This window comes from Bubalus kerabau, chromosome 22 (assembly GCF_029407905.1).
Source record: "Bubalus kerabau isolate K-KA32 ecotype Philippines breed swamp buffalo chromosome 22, PCC_UOA_SB_1v2, whole genome shotgun sequence".
NCBI lineage: Eukaryota > Metazoa > Chordata > Mammalia > Artiodactyla > Bovidae > Bubalus > Bubalus kerabau.
In genome coordinates, this window is record NC_073645.1 from 24,037,377 (window position 1) to 24,062,315 (window position 24,939).

The window sequence follows — 24,939 nt, forward strand, 5'->3', positions numbered from 1 at the left end:
GGGTGAAGACCAGTGAAGGTCCTTAGAGTTGGTGATTAAGAGGTCAGCAGAATAGTAGGGGTTAAAGAGTGAGTTTGTGGATAAGAAATGGGGCAGTAAGTGTAGACCACTCTGGGTTATCCTCTGAGAAATATACAGAGGGCTGGAGATGGGCTGTAGTCTGAAAAACAAGCTGCAGCAAAGCTTTATTAGCCTGTGGGAGAGGAGTAAATCTGTGGACAGAGGACAGGGGAGAAGGAGCTGTTGGAGAGGAAGAGATTGAGCAGACACTGGGAAGAGCCAAGTTGTAGACAGGGATCGAACCTGCATCTCCTGCATTGGCAGGTGGATTCTTTACCACTGAGCCGCCAGGAAAACCCATCCATGAATTACGTAGGCTATTCTTATTACTTTATAAATGAGGAAATTGAGGTTCAGAGAGGGGAAGTAACTTAGTTGAGGCCACACAGCCAGTCAGTGTCAGAGTTAAGTGTTTGGTTTTTCTGATTCCCAAGCATGTGCTTTCTGCTGTGCCTTTTAATCACTACTTACTAGGTAAGTGACCATGAACAAATTAATTTCTTCCTCACTTTCTTCATCTGAAAAGTAGGGATAATAATAATGCTAGCTCATAGATGTTTGTGAGGATTAAATAGATTAATATATGAAAAGGGCTTAAAACAGGGTCTAGTACATAGAAAGTGCTACTTAAGAGGAAGCTGCCATTATTATTATTATTTGTCATTAATCCTCATAGCCTCCAGCCAGAAGCTAAGGATTTATAGAGAAGTGAAAGAAGATCTTGGAACATACAGGTAATTTAGACAGGATCAAGTAGTGGGAGAAAAGTGAGAGAACCGTATCGTACCAGCGGTTCTCAACCAGGGATGTTTTTGTTGGTGTGGCCAGGAGGAGCTCCTGGGTTTTGGTGGAATCAGGAGTGTTAACAGTGTGCAGTCACTTCCCAGTTGAAAATGTGCAGGAGAAACTTAGCTAGAAAGGATGCTTGGTATTAACTCCTCAGAAGAGTTAATTCCAATTCCAGAGACTGGGAGCAGCTCGAGCAAGTGTCGGGAGGAGCTTGAAGATCTGCCTGGCTGGAGAGAATTAGACTCTGTTGGAGGCAAGTGTTCCTGGAGGGAAGGGAAGGGTTAGGGCTGCAGAGGAGTCTGGGAGCACATCCTAGAAGGTCAGACTGAGGGCTCTGGACACACTGAGCAGAGAAATGGAAACCCATGGGGTTCTGGGTGAGAGCATGGCATACTTACGGAGACCACTCATGCAGTCAGGGAAGACAGTGGCTGAGAGGGGGAGAATCTGGACTAAACCCTGGAAGAAAGACTCATGAATTGGACTAGATTTGGGGCTGGTTTATGCGAATAAGCAGCAACCTAAGGGACACTTGAAGGAAAACTCCCAGTGTGAAGATGCATGAATAGAGAGTGGGCTGAACCTGACCTAGCAGGCACATGACCTAGGACAGAATTCTGGGAAAGGTGAGCTGGTCTGGGACTCAGGTGGTCACAGTGAATTTAGTGTGTAGTGATGGGGAATCTGGAAGGAGATATCTGGTGAGGAACTGGGGATGCTGGTTGAAAGTCAGGACTGAAGTACCGATTTGGGAGTCATTAATCCACATTATTGAGTACGCTCAATACACATATAAAAGAGGGCCCCTTTGAGGGTCATTCCTATGGGGTTGCTAGTTGAATTTAAAGTCCTGCTTGTAGATAAGTTGGTCATGGGAGAGAGGCCCCTTCTGCAGGTAAGAAGAGTTGCTGGGAGAGAATCACAGAGGTTGGAGAACTAGGAGAGGGCAGAAAGCGTCCAGGAGGGCATCATCAGCGCCAGATACCCCAGAGAAGAGGCCTGGGGCTGGCTGCTTCCAGAGCAAGTGACTTCAGGACAGCAGTAGGGTGGAGGCCAGAGACAGGCAGAGGGACCACTAAAGGAAGGAGGCAGTGGGTAAGGATAGCTGGTAGGCTGGAGATGTTTGGGAACTCAAGGAAAAAGAGAATTGAGGTTCCCGAGGCAGGTTGTAAAGCGGGTATATGAGAGGAAACACTGAGACTGATGGAGTAGGAGAGGAAGCACTCCTCTGAGCTGAGGGTTTCCCAAAGAACCACCCCCACCGTAGGTACGAAGTAGCAGATTTCTCTTGGCTCCATTCTCTGGCCTTTCTCTGCTCCTCTTTTAACCCCTAGTTTAGGCTATTATTTCCTCTCTCCCTGCCTCAAGAAACAGAGAAAAACAGCTATCTTGATTTATCTGGCTTTTCCACCCTGCCCTCCAGACTCAGCGATTCTCACCTCCTGTGCCCTCAGCCTTCCCTTCTCCAGGATAAAGTTCAGTTCCTGTAAGGTGACTGGACTATAGAGTTTTTTCCTGTTTGCCATCCTCAGTGCATGTGGGCTTTTCAGAAAGCTTGTGGGCTACCCTGTGCCCTTCTCCCCCTCCCCAATTGTATTCTGCTAGCCCTATTCAGGCAGGACTTGCCTTTTTTTGTATGTTGCTTTGATCACAGTCCCTTCTGAGAAATGGTTCCCTGATCCCTCCCCCACCAACTCCCTGGTCTCAGTCTGTCACCAGACTTAGGAGTCAGCAAAGGATGTTGAAAACTCCTCTCCTCGAGGAATCCTCCACCAATTGGGCTCATTCAATTCTTATTGCTACTTCCTCTGTCAATTTTGCAGATGGGGGGTCCACTTAGATAACTTTGCAGATAAAAAGCAGCACGTGCTCTGGCATCTTCCTGTTTTGGAACTATTCTGCTTCTGTTGTATTGTAATATTCCAGAAGGCAGCTAGAGATTGCCTAGTTCAGGGATTTCAAAGACTATTTTAAATTTTAGAAACTTCAATTCTAAATACACACATAAACACAGATAAAAGCAGAAATGCTATGGCTGAAGTTTGCTCACCTTTGCTCCCATCCTTGCCCACAGCAGCGTGGGTGCTCCTGAGCCCCTGGAGCTCCACAGAGCACATTCTAATGTCTTCATTTACAGGTGAGGAAATGAGGCCCAGAGAGATGAAGAGACTTGCCCAGAGTCACACAGCAAGAGCAAACACTCAGGATTTGCCCATGATCTTCCTGGTTCTGGCATTCTAGGACTTATTAACTAGCCAGGCTGTCCCTCTAGTGTTCTTTTATGTACTTTGTGTTTGTCATTCAGTCATTTAGATGTTTACTGAGCACCTGCTATGCATTGGGTACAGAGTAGGCCCTCAGGACTATTAGGTAGCAGTCCTGGGAGTCAGTGAAAGCAAAAGCAGACACTGCTCTCATAGGGCCTTCAGTCCAGTGGTGGAACTGAAAAACTGTATCTGTGAAGAGCACCATAATGGAGAGATCAGCAGTTTAATAAGGAGGGCTTATACGTGGCATGTCAGTCCTTTGGGGCTTTTAGAACAAAACACATAGACTGAGGCATTTATAAACAACAGAAATTTATTTCTTACTGTTTCAGAGGCTGGGGAGTCCAAGATCAAGACACCAACAGGATTAGTTTGTGTTGAGGGCCCCCTCCTTGTTCACAGATGACTGTCTTCTCACTGGGTCTGCACACTACAGAAGGGCAAGGGAGCTCACTGGAGCCCCTCTCATAAGGGCACCAATCGCCACCCAAAGGCCCCACCTCCAGATACCATCATGGTGGGGATTAGATTTCAACATATGAATTTGGAGGGGCACACAGACCTTCAGTCTATAGCATGAGGGATTTAACCTAGTGAGGAAGTGGCCTGAAGCCAAAAGCTGAACGTAAACTAGGAGAACAGAGGAGAGAAGAGTTCCAGGTGGAGGCAGCAGCGTAAGCAAAGCCCAGTGGAAGGAGGGAGCCGAGTGGGATGAGGAATGAAAGGAGGCCAGCGTGACCTGAGCGTAGGAAGTAGGGCTGTGGCCCGGCAGGCACACAGGGGCTGTGTATAAGACGGCAGTGCAGGCTGTTGAGAAGTACTGGAATTAGACTTGTGTTTCAGAAACTTGTCTCCAGTTGCAAAAGTAACTGAATGACTTGTGCCCGACTCTGTCCCAGCTGGGTTCCTTTCATTCCATCTCCTTCTATCTGCTCTTCTGACCTCAGTTACATGCTGCTTGGGTGGTACTAGCAGAGTTTGTTTCCATTTTTATGGCATATGCATTTCAGCTCTAAGGTATATGTGTGCAGTGTAGTGTGTGAATGTACTCTGACTGTATCATTTATTCATTCAATAAATACTAAGTTATTGAGTGCCAAAGAATCTGCCTGCCAAAGCAGGAGACGCCAAGAGATGCAGATTTGATCCCTGGGTTAGGAAGATCCCCTAGAGTAGGAAATGGCAGCCCACTCCAGTATTCTTGCCTGGAAAATTCCATGGACAGGGAAGCCAGGTAGGCTACAGTCCACGGGGTCACAAAGAGTCGGACACGACTGAAAAATGGAACACGTACACTTGAGCCAGGTACTATTTGATTATCATTACGGGCAACCAATAAGCTGAGTGATAGCGTGTCCTAGTGTGTGATGTTGGTGTGTTGTGTCATCATGTGTGGGTGCCTGTGTGTGAATGTGTGCTCTTAATGATCACTGCAGGTGGCTGTGTTACCACGTGGCTATTGGTGTATGTCTCCCCTAGGTGTCCTTGTATGTGACTGTCATTATGGGTGTTGTGTGTCGCTCAGTATAACAACAGTGGGTGTGGTTGAGGGTGTGGGTGAGTTGCTGTGCAGTGTGAATGTAGGACTGTCAGTGTATGGCATGCATGGCCTGGCCAGGTGAGGCTTGGTGTGTGATGTGTGTGTGTCTCGGTGGGGGCCATGGGAGACCCGCATCTCCTGCCGTAAATCTGGAGGAGAATGAGCTTCCTGGACTGTTGGAGGCACTCTTGGTGGCCCCCGGATGATTGATGCAGGAATGGAGCCTCCGCCTGGCACGGCCCTGGGACGCTGGGGAGCTGGAGCCTCCCCCACTGGCGCTGGAGGGAGAGGGGTGATAGGGGCGACTAGGCGGCTCTGGACTGGCCAGACGAGGCCAGATTAATAAAGAGGGAACCGGGGGAGGGAAGGCCAGGGCGGTGGCTGCAGCAGGAGACAGCTGAGATGAAAGCGGCCCGACTGGTGAGCAGGCAGGTGGCCTCTCCCCTGCCCTGTCAGCACTTTTTAATGTCCCCCTGGTTAGAGTGTGCAGGAGGACTGGGGCGAGGGGAGCCAGAGCTCACCTTTCCCAGGCCCTGGGGGAGGAGCTGGGGTGGGAGGAAAGCGGTCAGAGGTGTAACTGAGAGGAAGAGCCTGGCTCATGCCCTAAACGCTGTCCCCTAAACACTTACCTTGGCTTAGGCTATCCAGGGATGGCAAGGTTAGGAAGCAGCTGGAGAAACAGAAAACCAGAAAGGGGGGTAGAAGGGGGTGACCATGTGTACAAATGTGGGCACAGCACATGCAGGTTATGGTCAGGTGGGAGTGTGTGTGTGTTTGTGAAATTGAACCAGCTACATAAATGAGCATGAGGCTGAGTTCAAGAGAACGTGTGAGCAAGACCAAGACCCTGTGTGTTTGTGTTTGTTCAGCTGTCTGCTGTTGGCAACTTAAATTTTTAAACAGGGCTCTCCTCCTGGCTTGGCCTGTTGCTGGTATGTGGTTTGCAGAAGGTCGTTTAAGCTCCCTGAGCTCACGTTCAACTGTAAGTCTCTCTATAAATGTTTGGGGTCATTGTTAATAATGGCACATGGGTGTGTTGGGTGACTGTGTGTGAAGGTGTGGGTGTGTCTGGAGGCCTAAGTGTCATGGTGGGTATCAGCCATAGTGGGTGCGTGGGTGAGAGAACAAGTGTGTTAGTAAGTGTGAACTTTATTTGCAATGAACTGTTGTGGGAGGGAGTATACAGGTGTTCGAAATGTATTTGCTAATTGTAGTAAAATATACGAAAATACCCGTATGGGTCCAAGAGTGGGGAGTGCGTCTGTGTGTGGCCGTGAGTGTGCGTGTTTGGGTGTCCGCATCATCCCGTGTGTCCATGGGCCGCAGGTGATTTTGTGTCTCAGGGTGTATCTGGGTGAGTTGCCCTGGCACCTGCGATGAGCGGGCGCCTCTTGGAGCGTGCACTGGCAGTGTGGGTGTGCGGGGATGGGTTTGCATGTCCGTGTGTGTCTGGCTGTGTGTCCCAATGCAAGTGTGGTTGAATGTGCCTTTGTCTCAGTCGCCTGAGTGTGATGGCGGTGTGTGGTGCCTTGGTGTGGCTGTGTGTGACAGTGTATGTGCGTGTGTGCGTGCGCGTGTGTGTTTGGTGAGCGGCTCTGCTGCCTTAAGCACCTTTCGAATACATTGGCCACAGCTCATTGAATCCTTTAACAATCTGACTCTGCTCTTCCTTCCCCGTTTTTTCTAATTCAGTTCCTCTTATTACAAAAATAAAAAATAAAGCGCTGCCCCTTTCCAGTGGCTGGCCCCGCGGAGCCCCTGCCTCGGGACCAGCCTCGTTTCACTCCATTTCGGAGAAAACGGGAAGTCGGTAATTTTAAAAAATATTTTCTACTTTATTTGGGATTTAATGTTCTTACAGAATCCTGCTGCCTCCCTCTGTCCCCCCTTCCCACCCACCCCCAGCCCCACATGCAAGAAGCGTAATGGCCCGTTCAGCATATTAGGGGAGCCAAGTGTGCGCCCTTGTGTGTGTGTGTGTGTGTGTGTGTGTGTGTATATATACATACCCACACTCTTGGAGAAAAACACGCAGAGACCCACAGCAGACACACGTAGGAATACACAGCAGCTCAAATGTATACTCAGACATAAATTCAAACACTCTTTCCTAGTACTCAGACACCACACAAAGACAGAGACAGTCACACTCTGAAGGGAAACGCAAAAGCAGGAGCACTGTCGGTGAAGACTCAGCGGAGACATGAAGGGAACCAGACAGAGAGGGGAGGAGGGAAAGAGATGTGCTCCCAGTGACAGATCAGCAGCAACATTTACACCATAGATGAACATGAGTGGTTCAGGAGAACAAGAGGGTGTAGATCATCCCTGGGCCAGGTCTTGTCCCTTTTGTACCAGGGGATACTGATGGTCAAAGAGTGCTTACTCAAGATCAAGACTAGATGTGGCTGCTGCTGCTGCTGCGTCACTTCAGTCGTGTCCGACTCTATGTGACCCCATAGACGGCAGCCCACCAGGCTCCCCTGTCCCTGGGACTCTCCAGGCAAGAACACTGGAGTGGGTTGCCATTTCCTTCTCCAATGCTTGAAAGTGAAAAGTGAAAGTGAAGTCGCTCAGTCGTGTCTGACCCTCAGCGACCCCATGGACTGCAGCCTACCAGGCTCCTCCGTCCATGGGCTTTTCCAGGCAGGAGTACTAGATGTGGGGACAGAAGTAATTCTGTGCCACTTCCCTGTATCCTCCTATCAGGGTCCCAGGACAGTAAAATGCATAACTGTATACGTGTGTGTGTGTGTGTGTGTGTGTGTGTGTGTGTGTGTAAGATGTGCTTTTGAACAGGACTAACTTAAGTGCCACATACATATTAGGCTCAACAAATGTTTGCAGAGGCTAGCAAGACCTAGGTATGGCTGTGTTTGTCTTTAAATGTATATTTGAGAACCTGTGTCTACACACAATGGGAGCATCCATCATGGTGTGTAAGCCTGTGTAAGTGTGGCTGTGTATGGCCGTGTCTGCACATAGACTGTAAGCCCCACAGGGGCAAGACCAAGTATCCTCTCTGTAGCTCCATCACCTAAGAAAGGGCCTGGCACATAGTAGGTGCTCAATAAATATTCATTCAAGAACAAATGAATGGACAAAGTCACTCTGGAAGATCAGATAGCTTAGGAAGGACCTGATCGTCATAGGTAGAGACCATGAGCAGCCCAGTCTCTGGGCAGGACCTGGGAAGAGGGGAGATGGTATATACCATGAAATGTGGAGGGTGGGAACTCAGGCAGTCTCTCCCTGCCTCTGTCTCTTGCTAGGAGATGTGGGCCCTGTGCTCAGTGCTTTGTCCAGAGTGATGAGTTTCAAGAGTTATTTCAGACGTTCTGTAGTGAAAAAGAGAAATGAGCTATCCATTTTAAAAATATGGGACAGGTGAGGGAGAGAAGGGCAGAAGTGGACAGAAATTCAAGATGGATGGATGGACAGAGACAGATAGACACACTGAGTAAACACACGAACTCATTAATAGATTTATTTATAGACAGACCAAAAGACAAATAGAGACACAGATAAACAGGTGTACAGATAGACACACACACTGACATGGATAGGCAAGGCAGTCCTCCAGGAGTGACTGACAGATCAACAGACAGGCAGACCAATCGATACACAGCTAGATGGACAGGTGATTGCACAGAGAAGATGGATCTGTAGCTCAGCATATAGAATGGGCCTCCCCGGTGGCCATGCCCCATATTCCATCCTCCTTCCTGGCTAGTGGAACCCACTCTTTTGTTTGGTGCTCGGAGACCAACTGCTTTGGGGAAGCTTGAATCTCTCCCTTGCCCCAGAGGTGACTCTGAATTTGTGCAGGAAAGTCATGATAATTCCATTCCCCTTGCTGGAGATTGATTAAGAAATGGACATATGATACAAGTCTGACCATTGAAATGTGGGAGGAAGTCTGTTAAGGAAACTTTGGGGAAATTTTACCTCAAACTTATACAAAGACCCATGGAAGAGATGTACCCTCTTCTCTCCTGGATTTTGGACTTTGCTATGTGAAGATGTAACGTGTTGAGTTGCTGCAGCCTTTTTGAAACCCTGAGGCTTCTCCTGAGTCAAAAGCCGATGTGCCAGAGATGGAGGAGGATAGCTGTGAAAACCTGGGTGCCAAAGGATGCCCCCAGATTCACATTAACCAATTTAGGAATCTCCCTGCCCTCAAACTTCTTGTTATCTGAGATAATATTTTTTTAATCATCTAAGTCACTTTTCGGAGAAGGCAATGGCACCCCACTCTAGTACTCTTGCCTGGAAAATCCCATGGACGGAGGAGCCTGGTAGGCTGCAGTCCATGGGGTCGCTAAGAGTCGGACACGACTGAGCACCTTCACTTTCACTTTTCATGCATTGGAGAAGGAAATGGCAACCCATTCCAGCGTTCTTGCCTGGAGAATCCCAGGGACGGGGGAGCCTGGTGGGCTGCCGTCTATGGGGTGACACAGAGTCAGACACGACTGAAGCGACTTAGCAGCAGCAGCAGCAAGTCACTTTTGGTAGGACCATCTGTCACTTGCAGCCCAAAGCATCCTAATTGCTACACAAATCAACTGACAAATTGGCAGACAAATGGTTAGATCAAAACAGGTAGAAAAACAAATGGGCAGGTGGACAAAGACAGGTAGTCAAACCTCAGGCATGTAGCTATATGGCTAGTTAGACCAACTTAAAAGCAAAAAGAAATGGGTACATGAATGGATGGATAGACAGAGATGGACAGAGAGAGAAACAGACAAACTGGGCAGCAGACAGTTGGAAATACAGTCAGACTCTGACCCTTGTGTTTATCACTTGTTAGATACTTCATTGTTCCTATTACTATGTAATTTTCTGTTTTGGGAGAAACTCTCTCTGTCCCTCTACCCTCTCCCTCCCCTTCTCTCCCGCTCCCCTACCTTCTCTCCTATCTCTTCCCTCTGTCTCTCTTTTTCTCCCTCTCTCCTCTTTTCTTTTCTTCTCTTTTCCTTTTCCCCATGTCCTCCCCCTCTGCTTTCTCCTCATGCTTCATGTGCCTCCCCTTGTATATGTGCACACTGACCTCCAACTATGTTGATAACATCATCAAGAAATTCCTCCACCAGGTCTTGTGCTTTCTTCTCTGCTCTGGTCAAAGTCCAGGCTCCTGCAGGCTCTTGGTTCATCCCCTTGACCTTTCATATTCTCGGTTCCACTCTTAACAAAGAGGCCCTAATATGTTTTTTGGGTTATGGCCCTCGATGTGTTCCCTCAACCTTGCTTGTTATCTGCCCAGACAGTGACCCTTCCGTCCTCCCCTCCTCCACTGCCCTTCCTCCTCCTCTTCCTTCTCAACATCAACAAGCTTCCTTGAGAGCCTACTGTGTGTAGAGTGTGTTCCTTCCACCCTTAGGGCAGAGATCTGGAGCCTGACTGCGCGGGTTGTAATTCTGGCTCCACTTCTTCCTAGCTGGGTGAACTCAAGCAAATTTCTTAGCTTCTCTGTGCCATATTTCCCCATCTACAAGATGAGATTAATAATGGTATTAACACCTGCTTCACAGGACTGTTGAGAGGATTGATTTGGTATGAGAAGGGTGCTTAGAACAGTCCCTGACATATAGTCAGTACTATAAAAGTGAGAGTTCTGCTTCTCACTTTATTATGCTTCTGACTGTAGGAATTCAGAATTCTCAAGTATAGAGGAAGATAATAATCAGCAACAAAGCAGCACCTGTATGCTGAGGGTCTTATATGTGGTGTCTCAATTAAAACAAAAAAAAACCTTGTGAGATGGAACTGTCACCACATACGTTTCCTGAACAAGGCAACCAGGCTTTAGGTGGCTGAAGTGACTCGCAAGAGACCTCACCACCCGTACAGGGAAGATTCAGGAGTTGAACTCAGATTTAGCTGATTCAAAAGCTGTGCCTTTTCCAAGACACTGTGCTGTTTCTTTAATTTGTGGATCAAGAGTTTAGGATTTGGAGTTAGCAATTCAAGGATATGAGGTCTCCGGGTGCTGGTGCTTTGGGTGTCCTCTTACCTTGACTGAGAGCAGTTGGAATATGAATAGCTTGTTTTCAGAGTGGTTAGAGTGTGTGACATGGGATTGCAGCCTTCCTGCCATACATCCCCACTCTCTGCCTTCTGAAATCAATGCTGGCCTCACAGTATGATTTGGGGGTTTCCAGGGGGTGAGGGTCAGGTGAGTACTGGAGGACAGCAAGAGTCACCAAATTAATGCCTTGCCTGAGGTCAGGAAGTCCAGGGCCACCTGGAGATGAATTATCTGGTTAAGAAGCCATGACCAGGTAGATCAATGGAGACAGAGGGTTTTGCCACTTACTGCCCTGCATTTAAAGAGCTGCGCTGCTGGGGCTCATGAGGACTGCTGCCTTTCTCCAGTAGTGCCCCCGCCCTGGACCTCTGAGTCCTCAGGGAGCCTAACTGGGAGACATAAGAACTGAGGGCTTCCCTAGGAAGCAGACTCTGAGATAGAGATTAATACACAGGGTGTTATCAGGAAGCTCTTGGGGTCAAAACATTTGGAGGGAGAGGAAGGAATCAGGACTGGGCAGAGGCCAACCCTTGGGGCCACTCTGGGAATAGAATGGCCCTTGAACTTTTCCCCAAGTTGGGGCCAGATTTTCTGCCCTTTTCTACCTTTTCTACCCTTGGGTCATGGAATACAAGTAGTCCCGGAAGTGGGTGTGACCTTAGGCGGGGCTGCTCTCCTCAACTGCGGCCAATCGCCCATGGTAACAGAAAGCTGAGGACTGTCTGCAGCACTCCCAGCAACTGGGGTAAGTCCTTCACTGAAGGGGATCGAGCAGCACATTACAGTGTCCACCAAGTCACCTCCCTGAGCTGGGGAGGACAGAGCACTCACACAATGAAGGAAGGCTTCCATGTATGATGAGACAGTGCCTGGGCTTTGAGAAGTGTAAGCAGGCAAAAAAAAAAAAAAAAGTCAGGAAGGGGAACAAGTAGGCAAAGGGGAGTTTCTAGTTCAAAGAACAGCATGTACGAAAACCCAAAGACAAAGTGGACACAGGAGAGGTAGGCAGGACTCAGATCTGAAGCTCTGCACTGCTGTGCTAAAGAATTTGAGTTTTTGAGGACTTCTCTGGTTGTCCAGTGGTTAAGACTCCACGCTTCCAACGCAGAGGCACAAGTTCGATCTTTGGTCAGGGAACTAAGATCCCACATGCCGTGCAGTACAAGTGGTGGTGGAGGGCAGGGGGAAGAATTTGAGTTTGTGTATGAAGGAGGTGGGAGCCTTTAAGGACTTTAGGACAGTGTGTGGCATAATTAAAATTCACACTTTAGAATAATCTTGACATGCCACTTACTAGCTATGTTCCTAAAAAGTGACCTAACCTCTCTGTGCCTCAATTCCCTCCTCTGTAGAATAGGGCAATGGTAGTGCCTGCCTCTTGGAGTTATTGTACGAATGCAGTGAGATAGTATGGATAGAACTGGGATATGGCAACCCTTGGTGAAGATTAGCTGTTGTTATTAGCTATTATAGGCTAGATTGGGATGGGCAGAGACCCGTAGAACGAGCAATGAGATGGCCGTGGATGGAACTGTGATGGAGCTTGGGAGTGAGACAGAAGAGATCTCAGCGAAGCAGAAAAAAGAAAGAGGTGCTGATGTCAGGAAAGCCAAGGGAGGAAAGAGACCCCCAAGGAACAGCCAACACAGCTCATTGTCACAGAGAAAGCATCAGCAATCAAAGTGGCAGAGTCTATGGTGAGGGGTTCCTGTGATGTACCCTGAGGAAAGCATATCATCAGAGTGGTGGGTGGAAGGCAAGTTGTGGTAGTTGGAAGAGTAAAGATGAAGATGAGGGTTGTATATCTCTGAATGAACAGACATATGGTTGGAGAGATTCACCAAGGTCCATGCTGAGGCCATCCAAATACAGTCTTTCCAGATGACCTCTGCTTGTTGCCCTCCTCTCATGTTTCCCATCATAGACCGTATCTATCATAGTTATCTCTATTCCTTCCTATGTGTCTACTGGACCAGAAGCTCCTTCAAGCTGGGATCCTCAGCCATGTCTGGGTCCTTCTCTGTACCAGATGAATGGTACTGACTACAGGGGCAGGAAATCAGCAGCTCCTTTTGGAGAGAATGAACCATCTGAGGTGAGACCAGGAAGCAATTTTCCTGGTTTGTAGACTGGTCAGTCAGCAGAGAAGTAGCGAAACTATGTCCTGAAGGAAGATGTGTGAGGGCAAGAGGGTTAGCTAAGTATACAGGGAGGCATGAATCAAGGGATTTAGGGAAAAATAAATACAACTGACCTTTCAGCAGAAATTCTTAGCCTTTTTAGATCCTAGATCCCTTGCAGATGCAATGTAAATAATGAACACTTGCCCCAAGAAGAACATGTGTCACACACTCATATTCAGTCTACATGTGATTTCAGGAGTTTCATAGCCACTGACGCTCATCTGTGAACCTGTCCAGTGGTCCCATGGGTTTCAAGTCAAGAAAGTGCTTCCAAATGAAGTCCTATGACCTGGGGTATATCACTCACCCACTTTTGGCTTCAGTTTCTTTATCTGTAAGATGAGGAATCATGAGATGGAGACCATAGAAATGAACAACTTTGCAAGTCATCTGAAGCAGGTATTTTATTATACAGACCACAAGTATTCTACCTGATTAGTAGGTAGAATTATCTCCATTTTGAAAACAGGGAAATGGAGACTTGGTTCAAGAAACTTGGCCAAATTGACACATGAGTAAGTGAAGGAGCTAGAGAATCTACCCAGATCTGTCCAGCTCTAAATCCTGGGCTCTTCCCTGTAAACTGAGCTGCCTACCAGGGATAGTACTATTGATGTCTGTCTGCTCATCCCTGGCATGGTTAATGCACTGAAAATATGTGAAAATTATTTGGAAACTGGATAGCACTTTTGCAAATATAAGATACCACATTGGTATCCTCATTACTGATCACCCTGTATCTAAATCCCTTCCTTGGCATCTGTTAGTTCTTCCTCCAACCTCAGGCAGCTTCTTCCTTGCTTCTGTCACCTGTTCTTTCTTTCCCTCCCACTTCCTGAGGGTAGGTTTCTTTAGTCCCTCTTGCTTTCTTTTCTTTACTTTCTAAATCCTGTCATCCTACAGCTTCAGCTATGATCTCCAAGTAGTGAAGTGAAGTGAAAGTCACTCAGTCATGTCTGATTCTTTGTGACCCCATGGACTATACAGTTCATGGAATTCTCCAGGCCAGAATACTGGAGTGGGTAGCCTTTCCCTTCTCCAGGGGATCTTCCCAACCCAGGGATTGAACCCAGGTCTCCCGCATTGCAGGCAGATTCTTTACCAGCTGAGCCACAAGGGAAGCCCAAGAATACTGGAGTGGGTAGCCTATCCCTTTTCCAGCCAATCTTCTTGACCCAAGAATTGAACCGGGGTCTCCTGCATTGCAGGCAGATTCTTTACTAACTGAGCTATGAGGGAAGGTGACTCTCAAGTCTGTACTCCAGTCCAGAGCATTATTTCAAGCACTTGCTGGTAATTTATCGCCTAAATTATGGGTCTCAGGCTTTGCTGTGCATTAGAATTGCCTAGTACTTTTGCCTGGAAAATCCCGTGGACTGAGGAGCCTGGTAGGCTGCAGTTCATGGGGTCGCTAGAGTTGGACACGACTGAGCGACTTCACTTTCACTTTTCACTTTCATGCATTGGAGAAGGAAATGGCAACCCACTCCAGTGTTCTTGCCTGGAGAATCCCAGGGACGGGAGAGCCTGGCGGGCTGCCATCTTGGGGTCGCACAGAGTCGGACACGACTGAAGTGACTTAGCAGCTTAGCATGCAAGGTATACTTGACATGCAACAAACCACACATATCTAAAGTGAACAATCAGATAAGTTTTATATATGAGTACACTCATGAAACCAGCACCACGATCAAGATAATGAACATATTTGTATCCCCCCAAACTCCTTGTTTCCCTTTACAATCCCTCTTTTTCTCTCCTCAACCTCCATTTCCATCCCCAGGCAGCCATTAACCTATTTATGTCAGTATAGATGAGTTTGCATTGTCTAGAGTTTTTTGTAAATGGAATCATTAAATATGTACTCTTTCTTGTTTCTGGCTTATTTCATTCAGCATAATTATTTGTTACATGTATTAACAGCTCATTCCTTTTTGTTACTGAGTGTTAGTCAATTGTATGAATATATAGCAGTTTGTTTCTCTGTTCACTAGTTTATAGACATTTGGTTTTCCAGTTTGGGGCTATTACAGATAAAGCTGCTGAGAACATTTCTATAAAAATCTTTGTGCTTTTATTTCTCTTGGAAGTGAAGTGAGTCACGTAGTAAGAGTATGTTTAGCTCTTTAAGGAAATGCCAGACTGTTTTTCAAGTTGGTTGCACCATATTACACAGCCATCAACAGTGTATGAGAATTCCAGTCATTCCACATCTTTACAAATGTCTGGTATGGTCAGTCTTTTTAATCTTAATCATTTGAGTGGGTATGTAGTGGTATCTCATTGTGGTTTTAATTTGCATTTTCTTAATAACTAATGATGTTGAGCAGCTTTTCAGGTTCTTATTTTTCCATTTATCTTCATGGGTTAAATGTCTGTTCATATCTTTTGCTTATTTTAAAAATTGCATTGTTGTCTTCTTACTATTGAGACATGAAAGTTCTTTACATATTCTAGAACACATGTGCTTTGTTAGATATGTGTTTTACAAATAATTTCTCTCAGTATATGTCTTACATTTTCATTATTTAAACAATATCTTTTGAAGAGCAAACATTCTTAATTTGATGAAGTTTAATTTATTGATATTTTATTATTTGCACTTTTCTGAACATATTTAAAAAGTCCTTGCCAAATCCAGAGTCATTAAGATTTTCTCCTACATTTTCTTCTAGAAATTTAATGATTTTAGCTCTTACTAGGTATATGATTCTTTTCAGGTTAATTTTTGTATGTGGTGTGAGGTAAGGGTCAAGGTTAACTTTGTGTGTGTGTCTGTGTGTCTGTGTGTGTGTTGGGGGCTATCCAATTATTCCAGCATTGTTTGTTGAAAAGATTCTCCTTTTCCCATTGAATTGTCTTGGTACTTTTGTCAAAAATCAATTGAGCATTTGTTTCTGAACTTTATTCTGCTCCATTGATCTGTTTGACTGTCTTTATACTAGTACTACTCTGTATTGCTGTATCTTACTAAGTCTTGAAATCCAGTAATGTAAGCCTTCCAACTTTGTTCTTTTTCAAAGTTGTTTTGCCCAATAAAAAAAAAAACATACTATTTTATTTTTTCTAAAGACTTCTATTTCCTTGCTTATTTCATGCTCTTTCTCTTTGTCTACCTATTAGAAGTCTAGCTCTGATATGCCATCCTCCATGAATCCCCCTCCCTGATTCTGCCATCCAAATGTGATTTCTCTCTCTTCTGAACTCTCAGAGTATTCTAATTGTATCCTTCTTGGCAGTTTAGAGTTTGCCTCAAATTATTATTACTCAGTGCCCATCCTGCTAGATTATAAGCTCCCCTTATGGTGCCAAGCACAGGGTTATTGTTCAACAAAGATTTGCTGAAAGAATTCATGAATAAAGGAATGAGTACGTGAAAACAAATAGTAAACATTATTTTCTCTCCTCATCCTGTGCAGCATCCATCAAAATCCCTTCACAAGGTTGAAAAGATCCCCACAGCTGATCAAGGAGGAGAGAGAGGCAGTGAGCACAAAGTAAGCCAAAGGACCTCCTCTGTCTGGAGAGGACCAGACTGAGGGAATAATTACACTTTTCCCAGCCTGCATTGTAACAATGACAACAACACCGACTAATACTTACTAAGTACTTGCTATATGCTGACACCATGCAAAATGATGTACATGCACTATTTCATTTAATTTAATCCACCAACAACCTATGAGATTGGTACTAATCTATCCCATATTTTATAAGTGAGGAGACTGAGGTTCAGAGAGGTTTACTCACCTACCCAGGGGCACAGAGCTTGGAAGTGGCCGAGCTGGAATTGGGACCCAGTCCATTGGATTCCAAACCATGTTCCTAACTATGTGCCAGGCTAAATAAAATATGGCTATCTATTCCCCTAAGTGGTGAGGTCCTGATACATAAGATCCATAATTTATACACTTCTGCCACACTGCAGTGACTAGATAGTCCTGAAGTTTCTGCCAATGGATGAGTATCAAAATTATCAAAGAGAAGTTTCTATCTTAGAATGGCAGAGTAGACATACTTTTCCCAGTTTCTTCCATCCTTCCAACTAAAACTCCTGGACATAATACATAGAGCAAACATCAGAAAACTCTGAAAAGTAGAGATAAGAAGGATAGATCAGCTAGGGAACTTGAAACCTGAGGAACAACATAATGGTGAGTTCCCTGAGTTTTCTTTTTGTCTCACCTCATGTATCTCAGACTTAGAGCTAAAGAGGGCAGCAACCCAGAAATACTAATAAGTACGATTTTTTTTTTTAAGTTCCAATGAAAGCTTGCTCTCTTTAGTCAAAGAACTAGGAAAAGGACAGCCTAGGAAGGCAACTTATAGACAAAAACTGCTCAACTCCAGCCAAATGCCACAGAAAAACCTGTAATCCGCCTCTCACGTATTCCAGCAAGGGCAATTGCTGATTCTATGCCTCTACCTTCAGTAGCCTAAAAGGTGGCATCCCAACCCTCTGCAGGATGGTGTCAGAGGAGGCTAAGAAGGGAGCCTGGATGTTCATACTGGCCAGTGGTAGCAAGCTCCCCATCTCCACTGCACAGCATCAGTGGAGACCACATGAGGAGCCTGGACTTTCATCCATACCCAGCAGCAATAAAGCAACCCTTCTCTTCCACACTGGGGTGGTATCAGAGGAGTCTTCATGGAGAGCTGGAACTTTCATGCCTCCATGATGTCAATGGAAGCCATGTGGGTGGCAGCAACAAAGTACCCCCTTGCATCCAGGGAAGTATCAGAGGGGCTTCATGGAGAGCTGGAACTTTCACCTCCATCCAGCAGTAATAAGATCAGAAGCAAAGTGCGGAACCTGAACTTCTACTCCACCTTGCAGTTACAAAACAGTGTTCTCCCCCTTCTTCAGCTGGAGGAGTGTCAGAGGAAGATAGCAAAAACAGAAGATTTAAATAAAGAGTCTTGTAATACCCAAAGTGTTCAAGTTTGGATAAAAATAAATCACTCATCACAAACAAGGAAGATGCCAAACTGAATGAAAGAAAAGACATTAAATAGATGCCAACACTGAGATGACAAAAATGTTAGAATTATTTAACAAAAATTTTAAAGCAACCATCACAAAAATGTCTCAATGAACAATTGTGAACATATTTGAAACAAAGGAAAAAACAGAAAATTTCATCAAAAGTATAGAAAGTCTCAGCAAATCAATAGAAAATATAAAGAACCAAACAGAAATTTTAGACCTCAATGGATGAGCTCAAAAGCAGAATGGAGGGCAAAGGAAAGAATCAGTGAACTGGAAGATAGAAGAGTAGAAATTACCCAATCTGAACAACATAGAGAAAAAACCACTGAAAACAGACTGCAAGACTATAACAAAAGGTCTAACATATTTGTCACTGGAGCCCCAGAAGGAGGAAAGAAAGAGAGCAGGGCTGGAAAAGTACTCAAAGATGGCCAAAACTCCCAGAAATTCAGCAAAAGATATAAACCCACAGATTCAAGAAGTTGGTACATTCCAAACAGGATAAACCTAAAGAAACCCACTGCAAGATATACCATAGTCAAACTTCTAAACACTGAAGACAAAACTCTTGGAAAAAGTGAGAGAAATGACACTTTACCTGTAGAGGAAAACCAGTTCAAATGCAGTAGATTTTTCATTAGAAACCATACAGATGAGAAAGAAATAGCACAACATTTTTTCAAGTGCTGAAAGAAAAGAACCGTCAGCCTAGAACATCCAGTGAAAACATCCTTTAGAAATGAAGGGGGAATCAAGATATTCTCAGATGAAGGAAAATGAAAAGAATGTGTGACTAGAAGACTTACCCTAAAAGAATGGCTAAAGAAAATTCTCAAAATAGAAAGAAATTGATAAAAGAAGGAATCTTGGAACATCAAGAAGGAAGAAAGAATATACTAAGTAAAAATATGGGTAAATATAATAGACTTTCCTTCTACTCTTGAGTTTTCTAAAATGTGTTTGTTGAAGCAAAAATTATAACACTGTTTGATGTATGTAAAGGATATATTTAAGCCAATGATATAAATGAGAGAGGATAAAAGAATGTAAAATGAAGTAAAGTTACATGGTTCATTCGAGCTGGGTAAAATGATAACAGCAGTAGACTGTGAGGTTATGCAAATACAATGTAATACCTAAGAGACAAGTTTTTTTTTAAGCTATGCTAAGAGATACCCTCAAAAACATTACAGGAAAATAAAAGCAGAATTCGAAAAAAATGCTCAGGTAAACCATAGAAAGGCAGAGAGAGGAAAACAGAAAAAAAAAGACAAACAAAAAATCCTCAGAAAATAAAAAGGCAGAACCTAATATATCAATAATTACATTAGATATAAATGGTATAAATATGCAAATTAAAAGGTTGACAGAATGATTAAAAATCTTGACTTAACTATATGCTGTCTACAAGGAGCTCACTTCAAACATATCTCCTATATATAAAGGCAAATTGAAAGCAAAAGGATGGAAAAGATCATAAAACATAAAAAAATTAATCAAGAAAGCAGCAGTTCATATGTATATCAGTCCATATGCCATGTTAACATCAAATAAAGTAGACTTTAGAGCAAATAAAACTACCAGAGATGGGGGTGTAATATAGTGGTAAAAGGGTTATTCCATCAAGAAAATGTACAATCCTAAGTGTGTATGTACCAAGCAACAGAGCTGCAAGATATGTTAAGGCAAAAATTGATAGAACTGAAAGGAAAAAGACAAATGTAAAATTACAGTTGAAAACGTAAACATCCCCTCTCAATAACTGATGGAACAACTAGGAAGAAAATCAGACCTCAACACCAGCTTCAACCAAAAGAATCTGATTGACATTTACAGAACACTCTGTCCAGCAACAGCAGAATACACCTTATTTTCAAGTGTATGTGGGACATACACCAAGATAGACCATGCTGATGCTGCTGCTAAGTCTCTTCAGTCGTGTCCAACTCTGTGCGACCCCATAGATGGCAGCCCACCAGGCTCCCCCATCCCTGGGATTCTCCAGGCAAGAATACTGGAGTGGGTTGCCATTTCCTTCTCCAGTGCATGAAAGTGAAAAGTGAAAGTGAAGTCACTCAGTCATGCCTGACTCTTAGTGACCCCATGGACTGCAGCCCACCAGGCTCCTCTGTCCATGGGATTTTCCAGGCAAGAGTACTGGAGTGGGGTGCCATTGGCTTCTCCAAAGATAGACCATATCCTGGGCCATAAAACTAACCTCAACAAACTTAAAAGAATTGAAATCATTTATGGTGTGTCCATTGGCCACAGATAAAATTTTTTATAAACAGAACTGATGATAACATAAATATAACAAGAAACTCTTCACTTAGAAATAAAACAACACATTTGTATATAATCCATTGGTCAAAGAAGAAGTCTCAAAGGAAACTTTAAAGATACATTGAACTGAATGAACATGAAAATACAATAAATCAAAATGTATGGGCCACAGCTAAAGTAGTATTGGCAGAAAATTTTATACACTAAAGTCATGCATTAGAAAAGAAGAAAAGTCTCAAATCAGTTTTACAAGCTCTCACTTCAAGAATCTAGAGAAAGAAAAATAAGATAAACATAAGACAAACAAGAGAAGGAAATAATAAGAGCAGAGGTTAATGAAGTTGTAAACAGTAAAACTGAGAAAATCAGTGAAACAACAATCTGGTTCTTTGAAAAGATCAACAAAACTGACAAGCCTTTAGCAAAAATCAACAAAGAAAAAAAGACAAATCACCAGTAAAAAGAATGAACAGGAGCTACCACTACAGACCCTGTAGACATCAAATGTATAAGGGAGTAGTATGAACAATTCTTACACACACTGAAGAACACAAACTGCCACAATTCATCCAATATGAAACAGATCATTTTAATAGCATTCTAACTATTGAGGAAGTTGAATTAATAATTTTAAAACTCCTATAAAGGAAATCTCCTGGCCCAGACAATTTTACTGTGGAATTCTACCAAATGTTTAAATAAGAATGTAGTGCTACACAGTCTCTTCTAGAAAACAGAAGAGGGAGGAACACTTCCCAATTAATTTTATGAAGCTAATATTACCTGGATATCACCAACAAAGACTGTATCCAAAAAAGAGAAAACTACAAATCAATATCCCTCATGAATATATGCAAAAATCCTCAACAAAATACTAGCAAAGTAAATCCAGCAACATATAAAAAGAATTATATGACATAAGTAATTGGAGTTTATTCCAGTCATGAAAGGCTGGTTCAATATTTTAAAATCAGTCAGTGTATTCTATGTACAGGCTAAAGAAGAACAATCACATAGACATATTAGTTGATGAAGAAAATTCATTTGATAAAATTCAATACCCATTTATGATAAAAAAAAAAAAAACCTCTCTGAAAAACAGGAATAGCGGGGAACTTCCTCAATTTGATAAAGAGTATCCATTAAAGTCCTAGCACTAACATTATACTTAATGATGAAAGACTGAATGTTTTCCCCCTAAGACCAGAAGCAAAATGAGGATATCCATTCTCCCCACTTCAATTTAACATGTTCCTTAAACTTCTAGCCAGGATGATAAAGCAAGAGAAGAAAAGAAAAGCTGTATCGATGTGAAAAGAAGACATTATGTCTACTTAAGGAATCCCAAGAATATTTTTTAAAAATGTAAAATACCCTAGAATTAATGTTAAATTTAGCAAGGTTGCAGGATACAAGATAAATATATAAAACTCAATTATTTTTTTATATATGAGCAATGAACATATGGACACAAATTTAAAATACTTATATAATTGCTCAAAAAGTGAAATGCTGTTAAGTCGCTAAATCGTGTCCAACTCTTTGAAACCCCATGGACTACAGTACACCAGGCTTCCCTGTCCTTCACTATATCCCAGAGTGTGCTCAGATTCATTGAGTCAGTGATGCTATCTAACCATCTCATCCTCTGCTACCCTCTTCTCCTTTTGCCTTCACTCTTTCCCAGCATCAGGGTCTTTTCCAATGAGTTGGCTGTTTGCATCAGGTGCCCAAAGTATTGGAGCTTCAGCTTCAGTATTAGTCCTTCTAATGAATATGCAGGGTTGATTTCCCTTAGGATTAACTGGTTTGATCTCCCTGCAGTCCAAGGGGCTCTCAAGAGTCTTGTCCAGCCACAGTTTGGAAGCATTTAGTTAAAATAACATGGGCAGGATTTGTATGCTTATTGTTCTTTCTTTGAGAGGGTCTTTTTAAAAAATGGAAAGATGTATCATATTCACAAATTGGAAGATTTAATATACTACAAATGTCCTTTCTTCTCAAACTGATATACAGGTTTAACACAATTCTTATGAAAATCCCAGGAAGATTTTTTAATAAATATAAACAAATTATTCCAAAATTTGTGAAAAAGCTGAGGAACTAGAATAATTAAAACATTATTAAAAAGAAGAATAAAGTGGGAAGAATTTATCTGTACAGTTTCCAGTTCTGTTATATAGCTACAGTAACAAAGATTGTAAGGTATTCATAGAGGTATAGGCACAGATCATGGAACTGAGTAAACAATCCAGAAATAAACCACACAGTTGTGTCCAACTGATTTTTGACAAAGGTACAAAAGCAATCCAATGGAGGAAAGATTATTCTTTTAACAAACGTGCTAGAGCAAGTGGAAATGCATAGGCTTGAAAAAAGAACTGTCTTAACCTAAGTCTCACACCTTATGGAAAGGTGAACGCAAAATGAAGCACATATTCAAATGTAAAATTAAAATATTTAGAAAAAAACAGAAACTTGTCAGGATCTCAATAGGCAAAGAGCTTTTAGACCAAAAGCGTGATCCATATAAGGAAAAATTGATAAACTGAACTTCATAAAAATTTAGAACTTTAGTTCTGTTAAAGACTGTTAAGAGAATGCAAATACAAACTACAGACTGGGATAAAATATTTGCAAATCATATATCCAACAAATGATAGGTATATGAAATATATAAGAAACTCAAATTCTTGACATTAAAAAAAAAGAAAGTCAAGCAATCCAATAGAAATGGAAGAGAGATATTTCACCAAAGAGGATATACATACAGCAAATAATTATATGGGAAGATATTCAAGGTAATACAAAAACAGAAGCAAAACCAAACCACAATGAGAGATTATATACCTATCAACATGGCTTAAGATTAAAAAAAAAAAATCATGACACTGCCAAATGAGGGCAAGGATGCAGAAAAATGATCACTCATACATTGCTAGTGGGAATGTATTGTATAGTCACTCTGGAGACCAGTTTGGCAGTTTCTTTAAATTATCTATCTATCTATCTATCATATGACCCAGCAACTGTAATCCTAGGCATTTATCCTAAAGAAATGATAATAATTTATGTCTACACAAAATCTGTACACAATTGTCCATAACAGCTTTATTCATAATAACCAAAAACAACCCAATTGTCTTTCAATAAGTGAATGTTCTTCTGTGGGGAAATGTGGTACATTCACACCGTAGAATACTCCTCATCAATATAAAAAGGAATGAACTACTGATACATAGCACAATCTGGATGACTCACCAGAAAATTTGGCCAAGTTAAAAAAAATAAAAGCCAATCTCCAAAGGTGATTTCACTTGTGTGAATATTATATAAGTGAAATTATGTGATTTCACTTATATAATATTCTTGAAATAACAAAATGGGATAACAGAGTAGTGGTTGCAAGGGGTTACAGAGGTAATGAGAGCTAGAGGGAAGTAAATGTGGCTTAAAGGGCAGGATGAGAGATCTTTGTGATGAAAGTTTTCTGTACCTTTTCTTTATCAGTATCGATATCCTGATTGTGGGATATTATGTTACAGCTTTGTAAGGTATTACCATTCAGTGAAGCTGGGTAAAGAGTATTTGTGTTATTTCTTACAACTGCATGTGAATTACCTCAAAATAAAAAGTTTAATTTTAAAAAATGATCAACATGGGACTTCCCTGCTAAAGACTCTGGGTTCAATCCCTGGTCGGGGAACTAGATCCCACATGCCACAACTTAAGATCCCATATGCCCCAACAGAGACTGAAGATACCGTGTGGCACAACTAAGATGGGGCACAGCCAAATAAATAAATAAAAACAAAATTTGTTTTGAAATGATCACAGAAAGTCAGCAACTACTTTACACAAGCCCTTCATAAACCTTACCCTGGGAGATGAGGCACAGCTGGAAACATACACAGAATCAAAGTAAGTCTAAATAAATGCCTGTATGGTAGGTCTGAGTCATTCTCTGGTCCTTGGGGCTCTTCCTTAATACCAGGGAGGACAGCCATGTCCCCTGTAACACTCTGTGGGACTTTGTCAATATGGGGCCTGAAATTCAAGGAAGCATAGGGCAAAGCTGCAGGGCAAGTCTCTGGTTCTTATGTTGAAGGAAGATATGAAAAGAATTGAGGGACAGATGTGAGGGAGGACAGAGCCAGCTTAGGAGCCACCCCCTCCAGGAACGCTCTGCACAGTTGCCCAAGTTAGGTATCCCCTTCCATCTGCTCCATTAACCTGCATCACAATTTACTATGATTAATAACTTACTTCTCTGTCTCCCCCTCTAGACCATACATTTCTTGAAGGCTGAGATCATTTCTTAGTTTGCCTCTGCATACCTTAAATGTTTTATTTTTGAGTTAAAACAAAAAGACTATTTACTCTCTAGTTTTTTTAGATGTATGGCTAAGACCTTTCTTTGTATTTGGGTGTGCCAGCTAGCATTCCATCATCATCTTCCCTGCATGAACTATACCCAGAATGCATTGACTGCCATTTTCAGTTTTGATTTCTTTCACATGGATTGGAAACTTTAAAAAAAAAATTGAGAAACAATCTGAATGCAGAGCCTTAGACTTTAAATAATTTTTCTTCTTCTTTTTCAGTTGCATCACCAATACAAAATTTGATAACAAAATTCTTTAGCAACTTGCTGTTATGGAAACTTTCCAAACAGCAACACTAGTTTTTTGTTTTTTTAATTAATTTGGCTACGTTGGCTCTTAGTTGCAGTACGTGGGATCTTCCTTGCGTCATGTGGAATCCTCCGCTGCGGTGCGCAGACTCTCTGATTA

General features: G+C 42.8%; 1 protein-coding gene across 1 annotated transcript in view; it reads left to right on the plus strand.

The window, feature by feature from the left end:
• HIF1AN (hypoxia inducible factor 1 subunit alpha inhibitor) overlaps positions 1-14,742 on the plus strand; it is a 41,079-nt gene extending 26,337 nt beyond the window's left edge. Inside the window, exon 8 of the mRNA XM_055560460.1 lies at positions 1-14,742. This exon is cut by the window's left edge and continues 17,541 nt beyond it. The gene's annotated coding sequence lies outside the window, so the exon portion shown is untranslated.
• Positions 14,743-24,939: the final 10,197 nt, after the last annotated feature.